Source organism: Labeo rohita, chromosome 1, assembly GCF_022985175.1.
Source record: "Labeo rohita strain BAU-BD-2019 chromosome 1, IGBB_LRoh.1.0, whole genome shotgun sequence".
Taxonomy (NCBI): domain Eukaryota; kingdom Metazoa; phylum Chordata; class Actinopteri; order Cypriniformes; family Cyprinidae; genus Labeo; species Labeo rohita.
In genome coordinates this window covers 27,145,396-27,171,712 of record NC_066869.1, presented here as the reverse complement: position 1 = coordinate 27,171,712, position 26,317 = coordinate 27,145,396, and the positions used below count along the sequence as shown (strand labels likewise).

The following is a 26,317-nucleotide window of genomic DNA, read 5'->3' as shown; positions in this document are numbered from 1 at the left end:
TGCTCCAAACCCGTATGACTTTCTTCATTTTATAGAACACAAAAAGGAGTTATTTTGAAAAATGTTTTTTTTTTTTTTGCCCATACAATGAAATTGTTCTTTTGGACCCCATTCACTTTCACAGTATGAACAAAAATAGTTAAAACATCCTTCAGACTATTTTCTTTTGCATTCCACTACAAGAAAGTGATACAGGTTTGAAACAACATGACTTTGATGACAGAATTGTCACTCTTGAATGAACTAAACTTATTTAAAGGGGACCTATTATGCAAAAATCACTTTTATAAGGTGTTTGAACACAGTTCTGCGCTCGCTCTTTTTTTTTTTTTTGTAATCCCAATAAATCATGAACAGTCTCTCAGAATAAGCAATTTCAGATTCTCCCTCTGTACACGTCATTGTAGGGAAAAGTCTCTCCCATTTCCGTAGTTTCCATAGACTCCCTTCATCTGAACTGAAATATGTGAAGTCCCCTATATGTTTAGGGATCAATACCAACGCTTCATGCTCGAACGTCAGCTCCAGATGAAGTAAGTATCATGCGTTTGTTTTCCAAGTTGACTTTCTGAAAGAGCTTCTTGGCACTCTGTAAGGCTAATGTTCATAAAGCTACGATTGCCTCTTTCTGTTTTCACTGATGCTGCCTTCACATGCTACCAGAATGATTGTGAATAGGAATGTGGTAGTTGAAGGGGTGATCGGATGCAAATTCACTATTACATGTTGTTTGAACATAAATGTGTGTTGGCACTGAGTTCAACATTCACCATATAATGATAATCCACTCAGTGGTTTTTATTTAATCCCTAAAAATAATATCACCTTTTTTAAATCAGGTCATTCTCAGCTTCTTGTCTGTGTGACGTCACACGGACCAAGGTCGCTCCCATGATAGTTGATTGGCACGGCCGTCTTGCCTTAGACCTGCCCTGAGTGAGCTGTAACAGTCCGACCGACATTGTTTCATCGACGGAGCAGGGACGTAGACAAGAATGGCTCCTAAGCATTTTTAAGCTCATTTGCATTTAAAGCAACAGAGCTGGAAAGGGTGTTGTTTTACATTACCACTGAGAAGTTTTAACCAAAGTATGTTAAGACCCGAAAGAATCATATCAACTTGTGGAAAATTGATAAGCAAAAAGATAACAGGCTTGTATTTATAGTGGAATGTATATTTTTAAAGAACAGCACTAGAGCATGAGCTCATGAAGCACCGCCCTCTTCTCCGGGAGTACCAGCTCATTTGCATTTAAAGGAACAGATACAAAATGGCACGTTTTTAACAAGCTATAAAAAATGATCTGTAGGGTATTTTGAGCTAAAACTTCACATACACACTCTGGGGACATTAGAGACTTATTTTACAAAAAAAGGGGCATAATAGGTTGCCCTTCACATCAAAAGCAAGCTCCTTAGGAAAATCAGAGTACAATTTGGAAAGTGAAAAAATGAATTTCACCCAAAACTTAAAATTCTGACATCATTTGTTCACCTTCATGTCATTCCAAACCCATTCGATCTTTAAAACACAATTGAAGAAATTCTTAATAAAATCTGAGAGATTTCTGCCCCTCCAGTGAAAGTCAATTCCATTAGTGTTGGGCGATATTGTCTGCTATCATCTGCCTGTGAGATCGCCGAATCACAATATTATCATGCTAATTTAGTTAATTATTTACTTACACTCCATGCTTAATCGCTAAAGTTAGGTGCCTAGTCACTTTTGATGGATAATTAGTAATAATAATAATAATAATAATAATCGTCTTGCTATCGTCAAAGGCATCAACAACAGGTGATATCTTTGACTATCATCGATACACGAAACACATAAATACATCTTAAATATAATTTATATCAATCAAGCTGTTTAATCGATGTCTTGTGAATAGCCATGATCACTTTGTGTGATGAACAGATTTCACTGTTAAAAGAAAAACAGCATATGTTCGGTATATTTTGAAGCATGGCAGCTGTTTTGAGCCGGTCTTTAGTTGGTCAAGAGCTGGTTTAGGCTGGTTATAAACTAATCTCTGGTGTAGCCAGACCTTTAGACTGATGGCAGAAGTTCTGGGAACTTTGGCCGCTTTGAATGGCCAAGAACAGCCACAGAGGCCATATGACTGACAGTTGCAGCAACCAGTCACGTTTCGTTTTGTGCCACGTCATGTTTAGGGGTGTGGAAATGTCACCACAATAACAGACCGGTGTGTAAAACTCTGGCATATTTTAAAAATTCTATGCCGCGAACTTTACATTTTTCCCATTCTTTTGAAAATCCAGTGTTTAGTTGATGCTGATAAGCACTCGTTGTCACAGCTATAAACACTACGGCTTTCTTCTTTCATGAGGGGGTTTGGCACCTTGGCATTTTTGTTTCCAGGCAGAACACTAGAAAACGCAACACACACGTCTCCTGTAATCCTGTATAATCTAACCAATCCAATGACGACTTCGAAACTTCTAAAGTGTTTCCAGCTAAGTGTGACTTATACATCAGCTGTTTCGCCAACATTCCATGGGCGTGACGTCTGAGGCTGAAACTAGTCCTAAACTGGTTATAAGCTGATTGTGCAATGGTTTAAGCTGGTCATGTGCTGGTTCTAAGCAACTAGCTCCTGCTCAGGACCAGCTCAGGACCAGTTTAAACCAGCTCATGAACAATTAAGGACCAGCTTAAACCAGCTGCCATGCTTTAAAACATACCTAACCAGCATATGCTGTTTGTTTCAACAGGATTTATTTAGACTTTTATTCACAAGTAAAAACTAATCAATGCATAGAGCACATCAAATATGGTAAATGGACGCTCAAATGTGCTTGCTTGATACATAATAACGTTTGTTCTTTCATGTCAAATAAGCTCGTTTGATCTTTCACAGGAACTAATGACGCTTATTCTTGTGTGTCAAGTAAAAGTACAGTTGATCTTCTGTTTACAGTTTTTACTGTGCTCAGTGTATGTCGTTCAATGTCCATATGTGAATTAAAGCCTAAATTTTCTTAAAATCTATTCATCATATACTGTAAAGCGATCATGTGTTTTCAGAACAGCTTGACTGATTTGAATTACTTTTGGTCAAGGTTTTGGTTGCGTGTCCTATCAGTGGAGAGACAGAAATCTCTCAGGTTTCATTAAAAATGTCTTCATCTGTACTTTGCAGATGAACAAACGCCTTATGGGTTTGGAACAAAATGAAGATGAGTAGATGATGTCAGAATTTTCAGTTCTGGATGAGCTAACCCTCAGACTGGCCGACAACTGAAGTCACTCATACCAACATACAGAGCGGGCGTGAAATTGAATCCTCATCTAGTTTAACGCAGACTGATCTATATGAAAGACCCTTGAAATGTGAACACGGTTGTAAAACAAACTATTTTTCCTCTGAATCATGACATGTTGCTCTCTCTCCTTTCCTTTCGCTCTCTTTTTCCACAGGCCAGTCAGCAGCTCCCCCTCCTTATTGACTTCTCTCCACTACATGTTCTCATCGTCCGAGCATTCCCTCCACCACGCCGAAAAGCTGTCTCTTATTTTCCCACTGCGCTCTGGTCTGCACTGGGGGCTGTAAGGGGGGCCGGGGGAGCGGACCCCAAACGACGTGGCAGAGTGTGTGTGTGTATACCGACTAGCATAACCACACGCCCTTTGAGGACAGTCAAATGAATACGAAGGGATTCGTTCAAACACATTTCCCATAAATGATTTCTGTCCACTATGGTCTCTGGAATGAATTACCAGCGCTGGCAGTAATTCATCAACAGCTACATCAGTTTAGAGAGGAATTTCACTGATACCAACCATGCAATTTCAATAACCATCGGCGAGGTTATGGGGGGATAAACTAACAGACAGACATGGAAGGAATGGGAAGAAAGGCACACGGGATAAAGTCGAATGAATATGATGCCGATTGTGTTTGCTGGTATATTTGTGTGCCTCAGACACATTGAGCACAACAGGAAAATGGAGGCTGTGGGAATACTGGCAAGGAGGAAGTACTTCCCTCAAACACACACACACACACACACACACATTCCGACAATCGCACACACACTCCCTCCGCACACATAAACTCCCTGGCCCCCTGCAGACTGTGTGGGGGGTGGTCAGTAGGGCTGATTTTGGCAGCGAGAGTTTGAAGGAGTCGTACAGCACTGAGAAATACATTATCTGGGGTTTAAAAAAAAAAACGCAGTAGACTTTGGGAAAAATATTGGACAGCTAAGTATTGGACTGCAAAACCACAACGAAACCCTAAAGCGAACATAAGACTGAAAAGAAACAAGACGTCCAGGGCTTGTCAGCTTTAAGGTGAAAGTACTGAATCAAGCCACTGAGCTGTATTGATATGGGACAGTTGATGATTTATGAAGGTGATTCATATGAAAGATATTGTTTCACTGAATAGAGATCTGAATTGCGTTACGTTCGATTTGAAAGTGTCTCCTCTGTCACGATATGTTACGTCATGATACGCACCCTGCCCAGTGCAGTCAATTACCCATAATGCCTCACAATGTGTCCATGCTGTTTGTATTTGTGAGCGTTAGTGGTAAAATAGATAAGTATCAACCTGGGGGGTATCAAGCTTCAGAAACAAACACAAACAGCCTCCTGGATTACAATAGCAACCCTTGCCGTGCATGTTGGGGAGCCTGAGCTAAATTTCAACAAATCACAACACATCCTATTCAGAGAGCTATTTCTTCATCTGTCTCTAATATAACTTACTCACAAAAGATAGAACGATTAAATGTCTTATTTTATTGTTATAGTTAACTAAAACCAAATTATTCCAATACAGATAAATGAAAACAAAATGTAATGTTTATGAAAAACTTAAAGGGATAGTTCATCCAAAAATGAAAATTCTGTCATTAATTACTCCGCCTCATGTCGTTCCAAACCCGTAAGACCTTTATTCATCTTCGAAACACAAATTAAGATATTTATGATGACATCCGAGAGCTTTCTGACCCTGCATACACAGGAACATGACTACCATATATAAGACCCAAAACGCAGTTAGGACATTGATAATATAGTCCTTAATGCTATTTTGTATACTTTTTGTGCACAATATATATTTTTTCACACTTTGTTTTGTGTGTTTCAGTGACCATTACCTCTCTTTCTGTCTCACAGTCTGGTCCAGTGTGCTTGACCGAAGATTCCTGGGCCCTTCAGCTGAAACAATACAAAAGTTTGTTTAGGTTAGTGTCGTGTGTGTGTGTGCGTATGTGTTGGCTGATAAGGTTCATTTCATGCCAGCTACTCAGTCATCCTTTATAGGTCTGACACAGTCAAATCCACACATAGTAAGTTTACACGCACAGTTATGATCTAGTTTTTAGAGCAGGGGTTTTGTGTATTCAAGCTACAGCTTTCATCTGTCTGTCCAAGTATACATAACACAATACGTAATCAAATATTTGTAAGATTAAATACACATCACATGTCACAATTGTAGTCTGATTCATTTGTATACATACTGAACGACGCTATATCAAATTATAGATCTGTTATCGGCCGTGCAAAAATCACAGACGAATCAAATAAAGGATGAATCATTGTTTTGTTTAGATTTTTCTGACTTAAACTTTTAAATTGCATGTAAAACAAAGGTTTAAAATGGGAGTTTTTGCTGTAATGTTTTAGAAGAACCATTTAATGAACAGTTCTTGAAAGAACCAGTTTTCCCTGGAAAAAAACAGCATATGCTGGTAGGTATGTTTTGATGCTGGGATGCTGGTTAGGTATGTTTTGGTGCTGGTTTAAGCTGGTCCTTTGCTGGTTTATGCTGGTCTTTTGCTGGTTTATGCTGGTCCTTAGCTGGTCATGTTGCTGGTTAAGGACCAGCATAAATCAGCAAAGGACCAGCTTAAACCAGCACCAAAACAGCATCCCAGCATCAAAACATACCTACCAGCATATGCTGTTTTTTTCACCAGTTTTCTTAGTGTGAAGAACATTTCAATCATCTAAAGAATCTTTTCTACTTTCATAGATGTTAATGGTTCTTCATGAAATCATGAATTCTAATAAAGAACCTTTATATTTTTAAGAATTAAAGTCCTTGCACACTGAGTCTGAAATTCTCGTATGTTCGCACGTTAAAAAATAAATACAACCTCACGTTGTCTCAATCATGTTTACACACTGCCTCCGAAACTTTCGTCCGGATCGGGTTCAATTTTCTGCTTTTTTTGCATCCATAGCAAGCATTTTGACAAGTCTACATTAATCTGGATGCATGTGAAAACAGCGCTTTCGTTTTAAAATACTCTCCGTCCACACTAGCATTTTCCAAAAGTTTCTTATCCCCACGGAAACATCAGAAAACGTTAAATTCGCTTTACTGTGCATGCATAAAGCCTAATAAAAGCTCACTGAGATGATACAGATGGAACAGACATGATAGACTTTCATGCAGTTTTTCCAGCAGGATCATTATATCAATGAAAATATCTCGTCATTTACTGTCCAGGTCGCACTCACTCACTATTGTATGTCTGATCTAAAATGCAACTGCCCTCGTGTTTTGCGGCAAACAGGAAACTTGAGTAAATTGATTGTCATTTTTGCAGGACTGTGATATGAAGAGTGTGCAAAGTAACACATATGTAGCAACAGTGTGATAGTGAATAGCACATAACATTCACAATACCGGTATAAACAAAGATATCTATTGGTACTATATGTGACCTTGTCCACACTAGTATGTTTCCATTTGAAAAAGCATCTTTTTATCTCCATTTTGGCTCTCCGTCCATGCCATTTTTGTCAAGAAAAACTGAGCTTTTTGAGAACGCTCTCAAGGTGAATAAATCTGAAAACATCATTTTCGCGTTGTAGTGTGGGTTGTGAAAATTGAAGCTTTTGAAAACGAAGGCACATTATGACACATTGTACCAACAGATATCTATATTTCTACCCATATTGTGCCTGTTATGTGCTGTTCACTGTCACACTGTTGCTACAGATGTGTTACTTTGTGCACTCTTCATATTACAGTCCTGCAAAGATGACAAAATATACTCTCGATTGCTGTTGCGGCAAAACATGAGGGCAGTTGCTTTTTAGATCAGACATACAATCAGGAGTGAGTGCAACCTGTGGTGAGATTTCCGTAAATAAAATGATTCTGCCAGAAGAATTGCATGAAAATGTATTATGTCTGTTCCGTCTGTTCTCAGTGAGCTTTTTTGAGGTTTTACGTATTTGCAGCAAGGCGAATTTAACGTTTTCCGACATTTCAGTGTGGGTGAGAAACTTTGGAAAATGTTTGAAAAATGCTTTTTTCCTTTTAAAGGGGTCATCGGATGCCCATTTTCCACAAGCTGATATGATTCTTTAGGGTCTTAATGAAAAGTCTATAATATACTTTGGTTAAAAATTCTCAATGGCTGTGTAAAACAACACCCTTTTTACCTTGTCAAAATGACCTCTGGAAAAATCATCTCATTCTAAGGGGTTGTTCCTTTAAATGCAAATAAGTTCTGCTTGCGCCGCCCCTCTCTTCTCTCTGTGGAGTGACGAGCCTGTTTACTTTAGCCTTATACTCAGTTCTGCTGTAAGTGAAGCTGGATCACGAATGATTTGCACAAACATAGATGGATATATGTAGATCAGGAGGCGCATTCCCTTCACAAACAAACGTAATCCACCGCATCTTCAGCAGCTCAGATGTCGGGAGTAAATGACGATCCAGCAGCACAACACCTCAATCGTTCAATCTAACTTACATCCCTGCTTCGGCATCGAAACAATGGAGGTTACTGGACTGTGACAGCTGGTCTGAGGTAAGACGCTCATGTCAGTCAACTATCGTGGGAGGGGCTTCTGTGGGTGTGATGCCACATCGACAGGCATCTGAGAATGGCTCGATTTGAAAAAGGGGATATTATATTATTTTTACAGATTAATTAAAAACCACTGCACGGATTTGTATCATTATAGGGTAGATTTGTACATACACTGCCAACATACATTAATGTTCAAACAACATGAAAAAGTGAACTTTGCATCCGATTACCCCTTTAAAACAAAAATCCCGTTTTCAAATGTATCTGAATGAATGTAGACAGCCTCCATCCATGATAGTGTTTTCAAAGATTTTCAAAAAAGTTTCTTATCCAAACTGAAACGTCAGAAAATGTTAAAAACGTTAAAAAAGCTCACTGAGACGATACAGATGGAATAGACATGATACGCTTTCATGTAGTTCTTCTGGCAGGATCATTATATTGATGAAAATATCATAATTCACTGACGTGTCCATGTCGCGCTCACTCGTGTCTGATCTAAAATGCAACTGCCCTCATGTTTTGTGGCAAACGGCAATCGTGAGTAAATTTACTTCCATCTTTGCAGGACTGTGATATGAAGAGTGTATAAAGTAACACATCTGTAGCAACAGTGTAAAAGTGAATAGCACATAACAGGCACATTACTGGTATAAATAAAGATATCTATTGGTACAATATGTGTCACATGACTTAATCATGCGTCATAATTTTTAAAAGTTTTCACAGTCCACACTACAATGCGAAAACTGCGTTTTCAAATGTATCCACTTTGGAAAGCATTTTCAAAAAGCTCAGTTTTCCTTGATAAAAATGCTGTCTCAGTGCCGGTAGTTTATAAATTTGAAAATGGCATTTTCGCATTGTAGTGTGGACTGTGAAAACGGAGGCTTTTGAAAACGATGACATATGTTTAGCTGTGATATTGTACCTATAGACATCTATGTTTATATCAGCAACTGTGCTTGTTATGTGCTATTCACTTTCACACTGTTGCTAAAGATATTTACTTTGCACACTCTTCATAATACAGCCCTTAAAAGATGACAGAATATTTACTTACAATTGCTGTCCTGCAGCAAAACATGAGGCCAGCTGCTTTTTAGATCAAACATGAGTGAGCGCGACATTGGCGCGTCAGTAAATGATGAGATACATTTCCATAAATAAAATGATCCTGCCAGAAGAACTGCATAAAAATGTATTATGTCTGTTCATCTGTATCATCTCAGTTAGCTTTTATAAGGTTTTACACATGTGCAGTAAGTCGAATTTCACATTTTCTAATGTTTCAATGTGGATGAGAAATTTTTCGAAAGCGCTTAAAAAAGCTAGTGTGGACGGAGAGCGTTTAAAAACGAAATTGTATCCCTAATAGCACATGTACATCTCAGAGACGTCTATTTGACATCGGCATTTACGTCTGCAAGACGTATTTTTTTTCCTTGTTTGCTCATCTGTAATATGTCTATAGGATGTTTCCTATCAGATGTCAAATAGATGTCTATTAGATGTCTTTAAGATGTTTATGAATTAGAATGTATGTAAAACTGACATCTTACAGACGTCTGTCAGATGTTTGTACACAGCAGATGCTTTCCAGATCAAATGATCTTTAACAGACATCTTACAGACATACGTGTGCTATCTGGGATTAGTGTGGACAAGGCGTGAGCCACTGTAACGTTAACGAATTTTGAGGAATACAAGAAAACACATACGAAAATTTGGGACTCAGTGTGCAAGGACCTTTACTGTCTTACTTGTCTGTAAAGAACACATGCGTAGATACTGATGAAGACAAATTAGACTCTCCTTCAAGGTCTAGTTTCTCCATTTCAATGATCTTTTCTTAAAACATCTATAGTATCCTGAGGTACACGCACCTTAGCTGGGCTGTAAAGGCATTTTCTTCTTTATTAGAGTCATGTATACAGGCTGATGGCAGGTGTCGGAGCAGTCAGGCATACACTTGCCCTGGGCTTCACATTAGCGTCATGGTCCACTGGCTTTTTTAGCAACCTGGCTAGCAGTTCACATACACGTTGACTGCCAACCTCTCTAAGCCTCTTTAAGTTTATATCTCAATCTTGAAAAGTATATAATAGTATATCACATAACAATTCCCTCAGTATGACATGACTGACACTACTTCAATGAATTAACATTAAGAGAGCAGGCGAATTTATTTTTATAAGCCATCACGCTAGCTTCTGCAGAAGCTCAGTAATCCAAGACAATAATTAAATATATTCCCCACACTTTTTCATTTCTCTCTTCATATCACAGAGCTTAGCAAACTCGAGCTCTTGGAAATCTATTTTAAGCGGCGAAAAAAGACCAAGCCAAAGTCAACAGTCCAATCATCTGTCTTGATGCAGTTTGACTCATGTAAAATGAACATTTTAACGCCTGCACTAGCAACAGATAAAGTCCTGTCAATTTAGCCGCCTTTAAGAAATACAAGATTGTGTGATGGACAATTGTAAACCATTAAACGTCCATTTAAAACTTGTATTTTCTTTTCAAATTGCAATGGCAGCGAAGCAGCTAAACAGATGCCAAAAGCAGTTTGAACATTTCTACAGCCTTTGTCCACAGTTAACGTTAATTCTTTACTTGTAACCAACACTCAACTTCCTGTTCAGTTTAGCTAAGCCAATGGAATAGTTAAAATGGAAGGGATGTTTTTAACAGCTTTGAGATACAGTAGCACAGTGAGAGGGGGTGGAAAGCGAGAGAAAGCTAGAGAGAGTCCTCCACCTCCTCTCACACCTCCACAAAAGCACAGGACCGACACAAGGTGGGAGAGCAGGTCGCTATGGCAACTGACGACTGGCCTCCAAGGAGAGTCACACACATCCCCCAGACTTCCTCAATTAGCTGTACACACACACACACACACACACACACACATATGTTAGGGAGGGCTAGTGCTTGCTCTGGATGGACATTTTGGTTGCTCATTAACACAAGGTGAAAACTGTTTATTTCTGGATTGTTTCAAACATTAATTCCCCCATTTATTGTGTCTCTTTGTAAGTGTATATCTACTTTGTTCTGGGTATTTTGCTGTATGTTTGTATTGTGTGTAGTCTTTGTATACATCAAAGGTCATAGACTCCTCTACCCACTTGGGAATGGTGACCACCATTTCTATGGGCAGGTCATTGACATGCTGGTGCATTGTTACCTTTGGCCCAATGGTGGTTTTCTGTGGCGGTTCATTTGTGCAATGTAAGCAGCAGAGCTTGAGGACCAAAATATAATTCTCATAGCTGGACAACATGGTGGGTTTACTACTATCCAGGCATTTCTTTGTCTTTAAGATGGTTTTAGATCTCAGTTAAGTCTCCTGGGCTACGAATGAGTAACCTCTAAGCAATACAAATCAATGAGAGATTGTTTATTTACTTTTGTTCATTCCCTGAGGGATGTTTTATTGCTCTGAGGTTGGTATTTCATTGCTCAGGAGACTTATTTGGAGATCTTCGGTTCATGTCATTTATGTGTCAACTTTGTCTCAGGTGTTTCTCCTAAAAAGTAGTAAAGTCACTCCTTAGAAATAAAGATTTCAAAAAGGGTGTTTGTTCAGAGGAACATATAAATTAATGTGTGCAGGTCATTGACATGCTGGATATTCATTCATTCATTCATTCATTTTGGCCAAAATGTATTTTAAATAAATATTTTAGTGAAGCACGTTATTGAAAATACAAAACACCATTTTTATTTCCTTTTTTCCCCTCAAAATATCCCAAAAAATATATATTAATAGATTTTTTTTTTCTCAAAATATCCTCCAAAATATATTTGATAGAAAATATATTTACAAAAATATATTTTGAAACATATTTTAATAAATATATTTTTGACCATTTTGTATTTAATATTTAATATATATTTTGCCATATTAGTGGAACTCTACAGAACCTTTCAGTTAACTGTTCTTTAATATAAATATATTGTTAAACATATTTTTAACATATTTTTAATTTAATATTTGAAAAAATTGAAAAATGCGTATTAATGGAATTCTACAGAACCTTTCAGTGAACTGTTCTTAAAAACACAATTTTTTCTTTTTTTCCCAAAAATATCCCCTTAAAAAAAAAAAATATATATATATATATATATATATATATATATATATATATATATTAATGGATTGTTTTCCCAAATATCCCCAAAATATATATTGTTAGAAGATATATTTACATAATTATATTTTGAAACATATTTTAGTACATATGCTTTTGATCATTTTTTATTTAATATTTGAAAATATATTTTTGCCATATCAATGTTTTACCGAACCTTTCAGTAAACTGTTCTTAAAAGGACAATTTTTTCTTTTTCTCCCAAATATACCAAAAATAGATTTTGATAGAAAATATATTAACATAAATATATTTTTAAACATATTTTAGTAAATATATTTTTGACATTTTTTTAAAATGTAATATTTGAAAATATATTTTTGCCGTATGAGTAGAATTCTATAAAAACTTTCAGTGAACTGTTCTTAAAATCACTTTTTTTTTCTTTGTCTCCCAAAATATCCCCCCAAAATATATACTGATAGAAAATATATTTACAAAAATAGATTTTGAAACACATTTTTTTGACCATTGGAATGCTATAGAACATTTAAGTGAACTGTTCTTAAAATCACATTTGTTTTTTTCTTTTTCTTTTTCTTGTGTCGGTTTTATATATATATATATATATATATATATATATATATATATATATATATATATAACCATTGACATGCTATGACAGAGCTCTACAAATAATGTGTATTTGATTAAATTAAGTTCATGTTTAAGTTCATATTCAGTTTTTTAACTTTTGAGAATAATTTGAGATAGTTAGGTCCACATCTCCACCAGAAAGTTAAAATAAACCAACTGACACAAAAATACAAAGTTAAACACCCACAACATTTTCATAGTCTGGCACTTTCTCTCTCATATGCTCATACAGTACCTACACACACACACACACACACACTCACTCCTTGTCCTCTCGCCTGGCAGCCCGAGGGTCCACCCCCTCTCTTCATTCAGCCTGGTCATGTGACCCGAGCTCTGTGAGTAGAACAGCACCGTGTGAGCCATCCATTCATTTCCTCCTGAGAAACACACAGCGGCGGAGGAGGGAAGAGAGAGAGAGAGAGAGAGAGAGAGAGAGAAGGGGGTCACATCAGAAAGTGCGACAGAGGAAAACAAGACAGAAAAGAGGGAGACAGAGGGACGCTGTAAGGATAGTGCTTCTCGCTGTCAATTACTGAGGTTAATAAACAAGGTCAGTAATGTCTAACGGTTTTTTGTTCAGTTTAACACTCTGTTAGTTTGTTAGACTATGGAACTGTCAACTGTCATTTAAAAGGCAGTTAGAATTGTCATTGTAAACAAGAGCTGCTTAAAGACTTCATTTCATGAATTAAAAAATAAAATATTTAGAGTTTCAGTGTTGACAATTGTACATTTAATAAATACAATTCACTGTAAGAGCTCAAATTTAATAGCATAAGAGTTATTAGTGTGGCAGAAGTGTTTATAACTTTTATTGCTTTTGACATATTTGTCATGTTTTTTATTTGAGTGTATTCTTGATCATTTTATACAATGTGGGCTTTACTGCATGTTCTGTCTTCCTGTTTGTTTCATGTCATATAAGAGCTGATTTAAGATATATAAATAGTTCTCTGCACATTTATGAACATTATATAATGCTATATAATGCGTTTGCTTTTCTTATGGGTACTTCTGAAAGACTCCAGGACTGCATTCACTTCCTTTTTCTTGCTCTCTCTGTCTGTCTGTTTTCTACTTTTGTAGGAACTGCTTTAAATTTCTTTGATACAACAATAAATTGCAGAGAAGAACAGTAGCTTTGTTGTAGACCAGTGAGGAACTAGAGCTGTTGCATCTGTTGGTCTGATTTGGCATGGATGATTTTCTCTCTCTCCATCTGCCAGTGGTTTCCTTCTCAAGTATGTGAGATGGTCTTCCTAGCCAAGTCAATCAGGCCTTCAAAGCTCTGAAAAATAATTAGACATCATTCAAAGTGACCACAGTACTATTAGAGTTAAATACAATTTAAGTAGCTATAAATATACACCATCCTCTGCACCGCAGAACAGAAACCGCACCTGAGAGTTCCTCTAGAGTGTTGATCAGTGTCTGGTGTCTGTCGCGTCTGCACCGGATGAGCTTTGTGTTGCAGTTGCATGGTGAGGAAGTTCGGGGGTCACTGGGTCTCGTGTTTTTAGAGCCATTTCTTCACCTTAAACGTCAATAAAGTAAGCAAACTTTCCTCTGGCTGTGGCGCGTGATTGACCCAGTGAGGCAGCTGTAGCTCTGGCAGGTTCACCTCTGGGTGGTTGTTGTTGTAGATGGGCTTTAGGAACACAAAGTGGGCGCGAGAGAGAGCTGCTGAAGGGTGAATGTGTGGGCTTCGTGCAAACAAGATTTGAATCAATAGTTTGAGGGGGCGTGAATCAGGTGTGGACAGAGTTTTGTGTTGCAAGATTTTAGAAATTTAGATATGGTGTGATTAGTGTTAAGGTTGTTATGACTAAAGCTTAGTAGTCAATTCTGTAGTGAAATTCCATGATCTTGTTATTTGGTTTCAGTTCGAAGAACACAGCAAAACAAAGTGTGATCTTGAACCTTTCTTTAAATTAAATTAAGTCAATTTAAAACAAAACAAAACAAAAAAAATAAACAAAGTGCAATGTAAACAATGTTTAAAAACTGTTTTAGCATTTATTATGTATTTACTAACTAATCAGCAATAAAGAACAACAAAATAAACTTAACAAAACTTTAAATAAATGGTTTTACCGTTCTGGTTTATTTATTATTTATTTACTGTCATTAAACAAAGAAACAAACTGAACCAACCTTTAATTAAAAAGTAAAACAAACAAACAAACAAACAAACAAATAATAGCATTGTTTTGAAGTTTTTGAAGTATTAATTATGTAAATAGTAATAAAGAAAAACGAACAAATAAACAAATTTTTAGAGTTTAAGTATTTATTATTTACTATGTAAATAAAGAACAATAAAATAAAAAGCGGACCTTTAAAAAATAATAATGTGAACATAGTTTCAAATTTTTTGAAATATTTACTATGTTTATTACTATTTACTATGTAAATAGTAATAAAAACAAGGAAGTAAACAACAGTGTAATGTAAACAGTGTAATGTTTTTGAAGTATTTATTATTTACTATGTAAATAGTAATAAAGACATGAAATAAACAATTGCTCTTCAAAGTAAATAAATAAATAAATAAGTAAATAAATAAAGTGTTATGTAAACATGTTTTTGAAGTATTTATTATTTACTATGTAAATAGTAGTAAATAACAATGAAATAAACAACTGACTTTCAAAGTATATATATATATATATATATATATATATATATATATATAGTTTATTATTTATTTCCTATGTAAATAGCAATAAATTATTCTTGTGGATATTGTTGTGTTTAAGAAAAAAACGGCTGTCACTGGGGAGGTGCTCTTTCAACAGGTACACCTCTGTACCTTATTTACCCCTAAAGATTGCATGCTAGTACTATAAAGGTACATATCATTACCTAAATGGTACATAGTACTACCTCTTGAAAGGGTATTGGCCCATGACAGCTGACCTTTTTTGGATGGTGCATAATATTTAATAGACAGTGGAAGGTCAGTGAAAGTACATTAAGGCAGATCTGAAATTTTAAAACATATCCTGTATTTGTATCCCCTTTTTACTCGAGCCAAATAAGGCAAGTTTTTACCCAAGATGATCATTTGTTCATTCACGTGTGAACATTCAACTACATTCACAGAGACAACACTCAGTGTGGTATCGAATTGAGTACTCAGTGATACCAATACTACAGAAAAACTGGTATTGTTAAATGTTATTTTTAGACGGTTATCCCTAATCAGTACAGTACATACGTCTAGTCTTGGAAGCCAAAACTGGAAATGGAAATGTAACTAGAAGTACTCAAAGATAAGCTTTTGCTTTCAAAGTGATTTTCAACAAACTGCATCTCTTCTTGGCATAGAAACCCAGATGCTTGCACGCAGCCATGCACTTACACACACCTACACACATGTGCACGCAGAACAGAAATCAGAGGAACCAAATCTCTTTTGTGAGTCACCAACCTACAAAGAGTGAAGTGGCAGGGAGGTTCCTGTACAGTACGGGAAACAGCAATTCTCCCTAGTGACCGCCTGGCCCATTAAACTGAGCTCTGCTAAAGGGCTACAACCAGAGCCTGCAGCGGATGCACTTCCTGTGAACACTGTGACTGAACTTTGACCTCTGACCCCACAGCCACTCCTGGTGGGGCCTGACCTCCAAACGCAAGAGGAAGAGAGAGTTTCATGTGGGATCTGTTCCTGGTTAGGGATCTGTCAAAGCCAGACAGTTGTCTTCAGCCACACTGCTGCTGTCAAGGCGAATTACTTCGGAAGAGCTAAAAGCTGTACTTTTTCTCGACCTCTTTACTTTCCCTCTTTTGCACTCCTTTCGGTTTCTTCTTTGGTTTTCAGCTGCAGTTCCTTCATGTTCACTTTCTCCACTTCTCCCCAATCTTTAGCTGCAGCTGTGAGCTTTCCAGCCTCACCGAGGGCAGAGAAGGAAAAACAATTCTTACCCAGCCCTGTGTGAGCATGCACTGCTGGAAAACAAACACAGCTGCCTTGCTCATTACGAGCAGGGGCATCATAACACTCGGGGATCAGGGCTAATATCGTTCAAGGGGTGAAAACGTAAGCCTTTTGAATATGCGAAAAGAAAAATATGTCATTATCTGTTTTGGAAGGGCTGCGTAATCTCTAGCAATCACATCCTTTCCTGTCCTCCTTTCCTTATGCTTCCCTTCTCTCTTCACTGCAAGTTTACTCTTTGTATGATGTTCAGTCTCTGGGTGGTTAGCGGTCACGCTAGTTAGCATGCTTGGTTACTGGCACTCACGCAGTGCTTTAGGGGCTGAATCTTTTCTGGCACTGCTCTAGAAGAGGCTCAGGCTTTCCCACAATGCTCAGGACAGCTGGGGAGGGCTATCGCTGCCCCCTGAGTCTGCACAGCCTAATGGGAATGCGGGCAGATCTCTTCCAGCTGTGAAACAGGCACGATTTTCAAACACCTTGGTGGGTGGTTATTTGGATTGAGCGACATATTGAATATTCATAATATATGTGCAATGCCTTTCTAGTGACGTAAAATGAATCAGTATTGTAAATATTGTGATTTTAATGTGTTTCGTTTGGATATAAGTTTACTAAATGTGTGTCTTGATGGAAATTCCGAAGCCTTTCATTGTCTCACGTCTAAAATAGTGTGTTGGATTGGTTCAGTCCTTTTGCATGAATCATTTAATTGGTTCTTGATTCAACATTTTGTGTCACTATTCAAAAATGTACACACATGGAATTTTTTGTAGCAAAATATTTGATTAAAAAATGCTTTTAAATGCTAAAAATATGACATTTATTTTAAAACAGTCATTCTCTCTTCTCTGTTGATTCTTTGTGGTCCTATACAGCAAAGCCACAATACCTTAAACAAAACTATTTAATCAAAAACTAAACAAAATTTTAAAATAAATAAAATGTAGGGTCATTGTTGTTTATCATTACACTTTTTTTTTAAATATTAAAATATAAAATTATATAAAATTTTTATATATATATATATAGAGAGAGAGAGAGAGAGAGAGAGAGAGAGAGAGATCAGGGACGTTTCTCCAGTGTCAAAATACTGAATGAGAAAAAGAACTGTAGTACAAAAACAAAACAACGCCAATATTACAAAATATAACATTAAAAAGAGCATCCCGCCTCTTGTGTTCGTGCGCGTTCCGCGTTTGCGAATCAGTCTGAATGAACAATACAACGGCGTTAATGGGAAGACTAATTTTAAAAAGAAAGTTAACAACTCACACGTTTAGATATAACCACTCTGTTATGTCAAAATAAGACCTAAAATGGCATGAAAGCATGATCTGTGGGAGTTTTTACTGAGGAATTGGCTTTAAAGTAAATCTCTGTGTCTGTAAACAATATTTACCAAGCTTCGATGATCCCAAAAATAGTTCAAAGTTACCTATTAAAAAGAATAATTTAACTTAAGTTTACAAATGAAATATATTGTTTAAATTGTTACCACCTTGAGTTATTTTGGAATAATGTAAAATGCTTAAAAACACTAACTTGATGAGATTCACACTCGGCTGTAAGAAATAGAATGGTCATTACATTGTTGATGTAAAAATATAAAATAGAACATTTATATACATAACTATAGTTAACAATATTGTCCAGCTGTAATTCTAATAACCATGCGAGAACCACACAAACAATGTTTGTCTTTTCAAAACACTTTTCAAAACAGAGAATGTCATTAATTCCCTTCTGTACATACTGTGCACCATTTTGAGAGCAATCAGAGGTGTGAAGGCAGCAAATTGTAATGGCATACAAAGTGCAAAATGGACTGCTGAGCATAATAATCGCTAGGTTTAAGTACAGTTGTGCTCATTAATTATGATTTACCTCAGACAAAATCCAAAAATGTCCCTCGTAGTCCCTTAATGGAACCAGGAAGCAAGTCCACACAGCCACTGTGTGATAAGTTTGTCTCAAGTCACTGCAGTCCACTGACCTGCATTTGGGAATATAAAAAATTGTTTGATGTTTGCCCCTATTTATTTATTTATTTATTTCAAGCTCTCATTTTCAAGGAACGCATTTTTCTAAAACTGTTCACTGTCGACACCATGCATTGCGCAATATTGCCTAATAACATGGCCTTCAAATATTGCGCAACCTAGTGTGTGCCAGACCTCTGATAATAAACAGTTTGACGGCATGCGGTTCAACAGTTCAAGTCAAATTACACACATCTGTCTCACCCTGTCCAGCGGAACACTAGAGAGAGAGCTTCAGATGTTTCTGGCCTGCTGTCTTCATGGAAGAGAGCACAGCAAACCAGTCCAAGCTGTGACCAGGAGGCCATTTGTCATCTTTTTGGCCTGATCTGGGAGCAGGATCGCTTCGTAAGGCATTGATCTTCACCATTGTAAAATTGATCTCGAACCCGTACGTGTCTTACACCACGCTGTGCGGTGTCAGAAAGTAGCAGATGATGAAGAAATTACAGACAGGAAGGTGGGAGAGAAAAAACGTAGACTGCATTTCGAGGTTTAGTTGTTTACAAAACAGGAAAAACAGTTTCTGACACTTTCGCTCTTCAGAGCGCAGAGCGACTGGTACTTTCGTCGACTTGGTCTTTTGTGAGACAGAAAAGACACACGTTGGATTAAAATGGTTTTCCGCATGCGTGATAGACGGCCATAGACATTTGACAGACTTTCCACTCACAGACACAAAGACTTGACCCGCTGTCACCTGTATGGCAAGAGGCAAGTAGGTCCCACATGAGGTCAGTAAATACAAACCTATGCGCTCCTCGCACTGACAGATTTAAACGGAGGGGTTCCAGGCTCCCCTCAAATCAATAACAGATGTGTAAGTAAGCATGTTCACTCCTAGTTCTCTCTGAAGGCAAGTGGAAAATGCAGAAGCCTGATTTCTGAACTAAATCTAAAGAATCTGCAGGAGACGTTCTGTAGTGTTTATTTACTTTAAAGACTGTGAGGAGCAGATGAATCTCAACACAAAGCATCAATTGTGAGGCTGTGAGAGAAGGACGTTTCATCCATGAAGAACATTCAAGGATTTCATACATCAACATCTTGTCTGGAATGTTTATTATTATAGCCATAATGCCAAAATCTCTTTACAACTATTGATGATAGATCACTAGGTGTGTGAAATGGGCCACTAAGAGGTCAGTCAGTTTGATCGAGAGTCACTGAATGCTCACTGACTCTCTGGATTTACTGAAGTGACATTTGATTAAACCAGACTTTTTTATTTCTTAGAATTGTGAGGATTTAGCTTTTAACAAACTGACATCTCTCTTAGTAAACATTTATGGACTGTCAGCAACATACACATAACTGTTTGAGCTATGTAGAACACACACATATAAATATATATATTGTATAGCGGTGTTTCCTCCGAGGAGGCAGTGTCTCCTCAAAAAAATGGATGAAAAAAAATTCATATAGAAAAAATAAAATATTGCAAATAAAACAAAATATGACATAAAAGCATACAAATCACTTGTCTTTCTAAGGTAAAACTGTCCAAAGCAGACTCTCTCGCCTCCCCTGAGCACACTGAGTTTTAACAGACCCCCTAAATTGTGCGGTGGGTTTGGTGGGAGGTAACTGAGAATGAATGGGGGGGAGAATGAATGAACTGGATATGACTGGTTATGATTGTCTGTGTTCGGTTCATATGATAAATCCTGCCTCTCGTGTTTGTGCGTTCGCAAATCAGTCTAAATGAACAATATAATGGCATTAATGGGACGACTAATTTTAAAAAGTAAACAACTCATACACTTAGAAATATCCACTTTGTCAAGTCAAAATCAAAGTTTAAATGGCCTGAAAACATGATCTGTGTGTTTTATTTTTTATTTTTTAGTAAGCAATCAGGAAAAAAGGTGCATCTCCATGTCTGCGACTATTGTTTACCGAGCTTTGATGACTGATGATCCAAAAATAAGTTTATTATTACAATCAAGTGACGCCCAATTGCCGCTAAATTGAAAGTGAAAGTAAAATGCACACAAGCATTTACAAGCTATTTAAAAGCGAACCTCTCATTTGGCGTGGAATATGGAATATGAATCATAGCACGTTTCAGAAGATGCAAGCTGTAGTCCGGAAAATATGGTAGCCTATAATTTTTTGTTGAAATATTTAACGATGTGGCTGTGCAATGAACAGGATCATGTAAAAGCATCTATTATCCCTGGCTGTACATTATTCCTTACATATAACAGTGCCTTATATTGCCTTTTACTTACTAGACCAAAACAAAATGAGAGACTATTGAAAGATTAGTGTTACTGCATGAATCCAGATTTTTGAATGAATTGGTTGAGTGAATGATTCAGTAAGGCACTCATGAAGACTGTTACCGTTTTCATTCCCGAAAGAATCCGTATTATTGAACAAATCGATTCCTGAGTCTCTCTCTCTCTCTCTCTCTCTCTCTCTCTCTCGCTCTCCTCTGGGGTCCACAGTTACCGCAGTTTGATTAAGTAGATTTCCTCAATAATGAGACACTAAAAGGAGCAAAAAGAGAATACTCTAACAGAAACCAAGAATGAGAATACATTATTTATGGGCCTATTTAGTGGAATAACATGTTCAGATGAAATTGTTCAGAGATCTGCTGAACAAGGAGAGTCAGTTCAGAAGACTGGAATGTTTACATTAGTGGCCACAACTGTTCCTGGCATTGTTTTACTGCGAGGGTCTGGCCAATCAATTCTTTAAACGATGCCGTGTATTCACAGTTGATTCAAATAGTGTAACAGCACACCTCTCCCCAGCAATTCCTCACACACACGCACACACAGTCTTCTTCTCTCCCTCACTTTTTCTCTCTTGGAGGTTTGACAATGTCCTGGCTCTATCCGACAGTAGTTGTCCTGCCAAGGAAAATGAGCTCTGTTGAAATGGAAAGTCTGAAGTCACTCAGGGCTTTTTGGCAAAAGACAATTACGCAAAGCAGGAGAATCTAGAAGAAGTCTGCATCCTGGGGATGGATCCAGAGCAGTGTCTTTGGTTCTGCTCAATTTTTCAGCACTTAGTTACTAAGATCCATTTAAAAAAGGAGAGGTCTGATCTTGGAGCTGTATCCCAAAGCTTTGTGAGTAAAGACACAGATGGGTCTGTTATCTAACCAGGGGAGGAAGGAGAAAAGGGAAGAGTGGTGATGAGGGAGATGTTTGTACAGGAGACATTGTGGGTGAGGTTTGAGCCTGGTTATCAGTAGCCTGGCAGTGGGCAGGAAGCAGCTCTGACCTGAGGTCACATTCTGATGAAACTCACCAAATTCCCAGAAAAAAAAATATGTTGAGTCACTGCTTTTTCTATAAGTGAAATCTACCAAAGATGATTTGCTTTGTTACAGACCTCATCTGATGCCAGGAACAGTTGTGGCCACTAATGTAAACATTCCAGTCTTCTGAACTGACTCTCTTGTTCAGCAGATCTCTGAACAAATTCATCTGAACATATTTTCTCATTCTTGGTTCCTGATATTCTCTTTTTGTTTCTAGTAGTGTGTCATTAGTGAAGAAATGTACTAAATCATCAATGGTTCTCAAACTGTGGTAACTGTGAACCCAAGAGGGGAGAAAGAGAGACTCAAGAATCGATTTGTTTAATGGTACTGATATTTTCAGGAATGATAAAGGTAATATTCTTGTGTCGGTTTTTGAATCATTCACTCTACCAATTAATTCAATAGAGATTATATGTAATCTTGGTTGACTAAATATAGATTCCAACAGATTAGCATGGTACTAAACTAAGGATCCAGAACTTTCATATTGAATAACATTTAATAACATAATGTTACCAAGCTAATGACTCGATAACACACACACACAAATAATTGGAATATAAGATTATATTTAAAAAGATTTTGATGTTAGCATGTTGCTAAGGTAACAGCCCAAATACTTCAATAGGCACCTAAAACATTTGAATAGATATTAACATAAACATGTTACTAGGTTAATGACCTAATAGTACACATACATATTGGATAATATTGGAGTAATGGATAACATCCCTGCTGAAAAAACAGCTAAAACCAGCCTAAGATGGTAGGCTAGTTTTAGCTGGTCACCTAGCCTGGTTTTAGCTAGTCATAGCTGGTCAGCAGGCTGGTTTTAGAGGGGTTTTGGCCGCTTCCTTAGTTGGTCTGGCTGGGAGACCATAGCTTAGGCTAGTTTTAGCTGTTTGTTTGTTTTTTTCAACAGGGATTCCGATTAATTTTGATGTTAGCATGTTGCTGAACTAATGACCCAATACTTAAATGGCACACCCAAATAAAGAAAAATATTTCAATAGATATTGACATAAGCATGTTATTAAGTTAATGACCTAATAGTACACACAAATACTGGATAATATTGAAATCATTGATAATATTCCAATATATTAGCCTAAATACTTCAATAGTGCACCCAAATACTGAAAAGTTTTTCCATAGGTATTGACATAAGAATGTTACTAACCTAACACAAATATTTTTTTTTTTTTTTTGGCATTTTTCCATTTTTTGTTGACAAGACAGTGGAGATGAGACAGGAAGTGGGAGAGAGAGGGGAGGTGGGATCGGGAAAGGTCCACGAGACGGGATTCAATCTGCAACTGCACCATATGTCCCAAAAGCCATTGGCTCCGACACAATTATTAAATAATATTGAGACCTTGGATAGTATTCTAATAGATTCTGATGTTAGCATGTTGCTAAGCTAAAGTTTCAACACTTAAATAGCACACATAAATACTGGAGCAGCCTATGTGTCAAATCTACATTTGAGGCACATTTGTTTTTAATAGATTTTGAGGTTAGCATGTTGCTAAGTTAATGACCCAATACTTTAATACCACCACAAATACGATATTAGATAGAATTATATTTCAGTACTGATTGAAATATATGTATTATATATTGGTTGGTTGTCTTAGATGGTTTAGGCTGGGTTAAGCTGGTCTCCTAAACCAGCCAAGCTGGTTCTAGCTAGTTGGTCAGCTGGTCTGGAAACTCCAAACAGTTAGAACCAGCTTGACTAGCTAAAATGAAATGTTCAAAACTTTTCTAAAACCAGCCTGCTAAACCATTTGACACAGTTGGAAGACCAGCTAAGACCAGCCAGCTACCATCCGGCATACATTTCCACTGAGTTTGTCACAGAGCATTCTGGGATTGTCTTTTGTGTACAGTCTAACCATATGCTGCATTGTATTTTGGACAAAACATGGTATCTTAAAAAGCAGCATAAGGTTGCTGCCTACGTTTTGGAACAGAATTTGTGTCAAGAGTGCTATGAAAGCTGCCTAGATAGGCAGAAGCAATTGTTTGGACATCTACAACTTCTTAATGGTGTGCTGTGTCATCTTCTTTCTCAGTTATTTGTAAGGACATTCATTACGAATTGACCTCATAATTCAAACCAAGTCATCATAACAGGAAATATAAAATACCACATTAGCCAACCAACCCCAAGCAACAAAACATTTCTAATGGCTTTATCTGGAAACTCACTGATGCTTTAAAGATGTTAAATGAGGTGTTACTGTACATACAGACATGTGAAGTAGGGTGCTGTCGATCATCACCTGGGTGTGGTGTGGTCCGGTGCTTTAAAGTGGAACTACTCTGGTAAGAACACTCATGGAGAAGTGATTGGCACTATTAAAGTGGGTTTGGGCGTTCTCTTTCTTGAAAAACCCAGGAACCCATGGACATAGACAGCATTTGGAAGCAGGGATTTTTAAGTGGGCACAGCCCTTCAGTCCCCACCCGTTTCCTCTGACATCCTGTCTGCCAGGGATTACAGTTATTCACACACACACACCAAGAGAGAGAGGTAAACTAACCAGGTCAACAGAAGCCAAAACAGTCAGCAGTTTCCAGTCTCTCTAATGAATCTGCAAGCGCTGCAGTAACAGGAAGAAATAAGGTGATTTCCAGATATAATCCACCTCCTCCGTTTATCAGTACTGCAGAGTTATGAGACAGGCCTAACCCCATGACCTCCAATAACCAAGGAAACATTCAAACTTGCGCAATACTTCCGAATGCACTTTATGCAAGTTTGTGAGCACATAGCTTCCTGTGCTGTGTGCTATTTGTCTAATTTCTAAAGTTGGAACAACAATATCCAGTAGGATCAGAATTATTTAAATTATTTAAAGACCTACACTGTAAAAAATAAAAAACACAATTTGTTGAGTCAGCTTAAAATAATTTGTTACCCTGCTGCCTTAAAATTTTAAGTTCAGTCAACTCAAAAAAGGTTTAGTCAACTTGAAATGTTAAGTTATACTAAATGACAACTTAGAAATTTGAGTTTATTCAACTTAAAATTTTAAGGCAGCCAGGTAACAAACCCAGTATTTAAGTTTAACAAACCAAATTTTTAGTTTAGTCAACTCAAATATCTAAATTGTCACTTAACACAACATTTCAAGTTGACTAAACTTATTTGGGTTAACTGAACTTAAAATTTTAAGGCAGCAGCATAACAAATTATTTTAAGATGACTCAACAAATTGTTTTATAGTGTAAGTTTAAAAAAAAAAGGGTTTTTTTCCCCCCTCCAAAAAATAGATGTAAAGAATTAAAAGGGTCGTATAATGCTTTTTCGCTTTCTGAATTTTAGTCAGTGTGTGGTGTGTATGTTTGGCCATAAAAAAAAGATCTACAAAATTACAAATCTCAAAGTCCACTCCAAAGGGAGATATTTCATTTTTTAAAAAAATCTCTTTTCAAGAACTACAATGAACGGCTCCTTTGGACTACAGCGTTTGTTTTCCACAATGTGGCCTATTAGAATATCATTACAATAAATCCCGCCTATGGTTGGGGGGGAGGGGGTGTAGGGACGAGGTGGGGGATTAGCCCACTGTTTTGGGCAATGAGACTAAGTTTGTAAAATAATTAAATTAGCATGATAATATCATGTATCGGTGATCTCACAGGCTGAGGATGCAACTCAACATGCATCCCATATGACTTCCTTCTTTCAGACAAATGCAATCTGAGTTATATTAAAAATGTCTGTATTAAAAAAAGCTTGGGTGGGGGTGGGTGCGTGGGTCAATAAAGGCTGTAGTGAATCGATGCATTTTTGTTAGAAAAATATCCATATTTAAAACGTAAGAATCACTTTAATCTGGCTTGCGCTAACTACTTTGGCAAGGGGCGTGACAGTACTGAAACAGCATCTAAGCTGTTCGCCAATCACAACGCAGTGGGATAGCTAACCAATCACAACACATTCCGTTTTTCCGAATGCGGGCCTTCATTAAACCCCAAACTAATCAAGCCATTTGTGCCAGGCTGGGGAAAAAGGTATTGCAATAATGTAAAATATCTAAAAAAGAATGCATTTTTTGAACCGCCAAGCATGAGAGCATGTTCTAGCACACCCCCAAAACTAAATCAAGACTTTGTAAAATAACATAATAGCACTCCTTTAATAAAATCAAAGATGTTTTACAACCTGATCCAGCCTTGCTTTGTTATTAAAAAGTCAAATTACCTCACTTTTGAAGAGATTTGTCATAAAGATCTGCAGGGCTTCCTCTCTGATATAATTCACTGTGTATGTTTTGCTTTGTTTTATTTTATTTTATTTTATTTTATTTTTCCAGTGTTAGTTGCACCCCATGACTTTCATTGGTAACATTTTATAATAAGGTTCATTAGTTAACCACTAAGTTAACATGAACTAAGAACAAAAAATACTTCTACCATATTTATTAATCTTATTTAAATGTGAATTAACATGAACATTAATAAA

General features: G+C 37.1%; 1 protein-coding gene across 1 annotated transcript in view; it reads left to right on the top strand.

Moving 5' to 3' along the window:
- The first annotated feature begins 12,931 nt into the window (after positions 1-12,931).
- The window catches only part of klf12a (Kruppel-like factor 12a), a 33,024-nt gene continuing 19,638 nt past the window's right edge, over positions 12,932-26,317 (top strand). The window contains exon 1 of the mRNA XM_051111485.1: positions 12,932-13,125. The gene's annotated coding sequence lies outside the window, so the exon portion shown is untranslated. The remainder of the gene's footprint in view (positions 13,126-26,317) is intronic.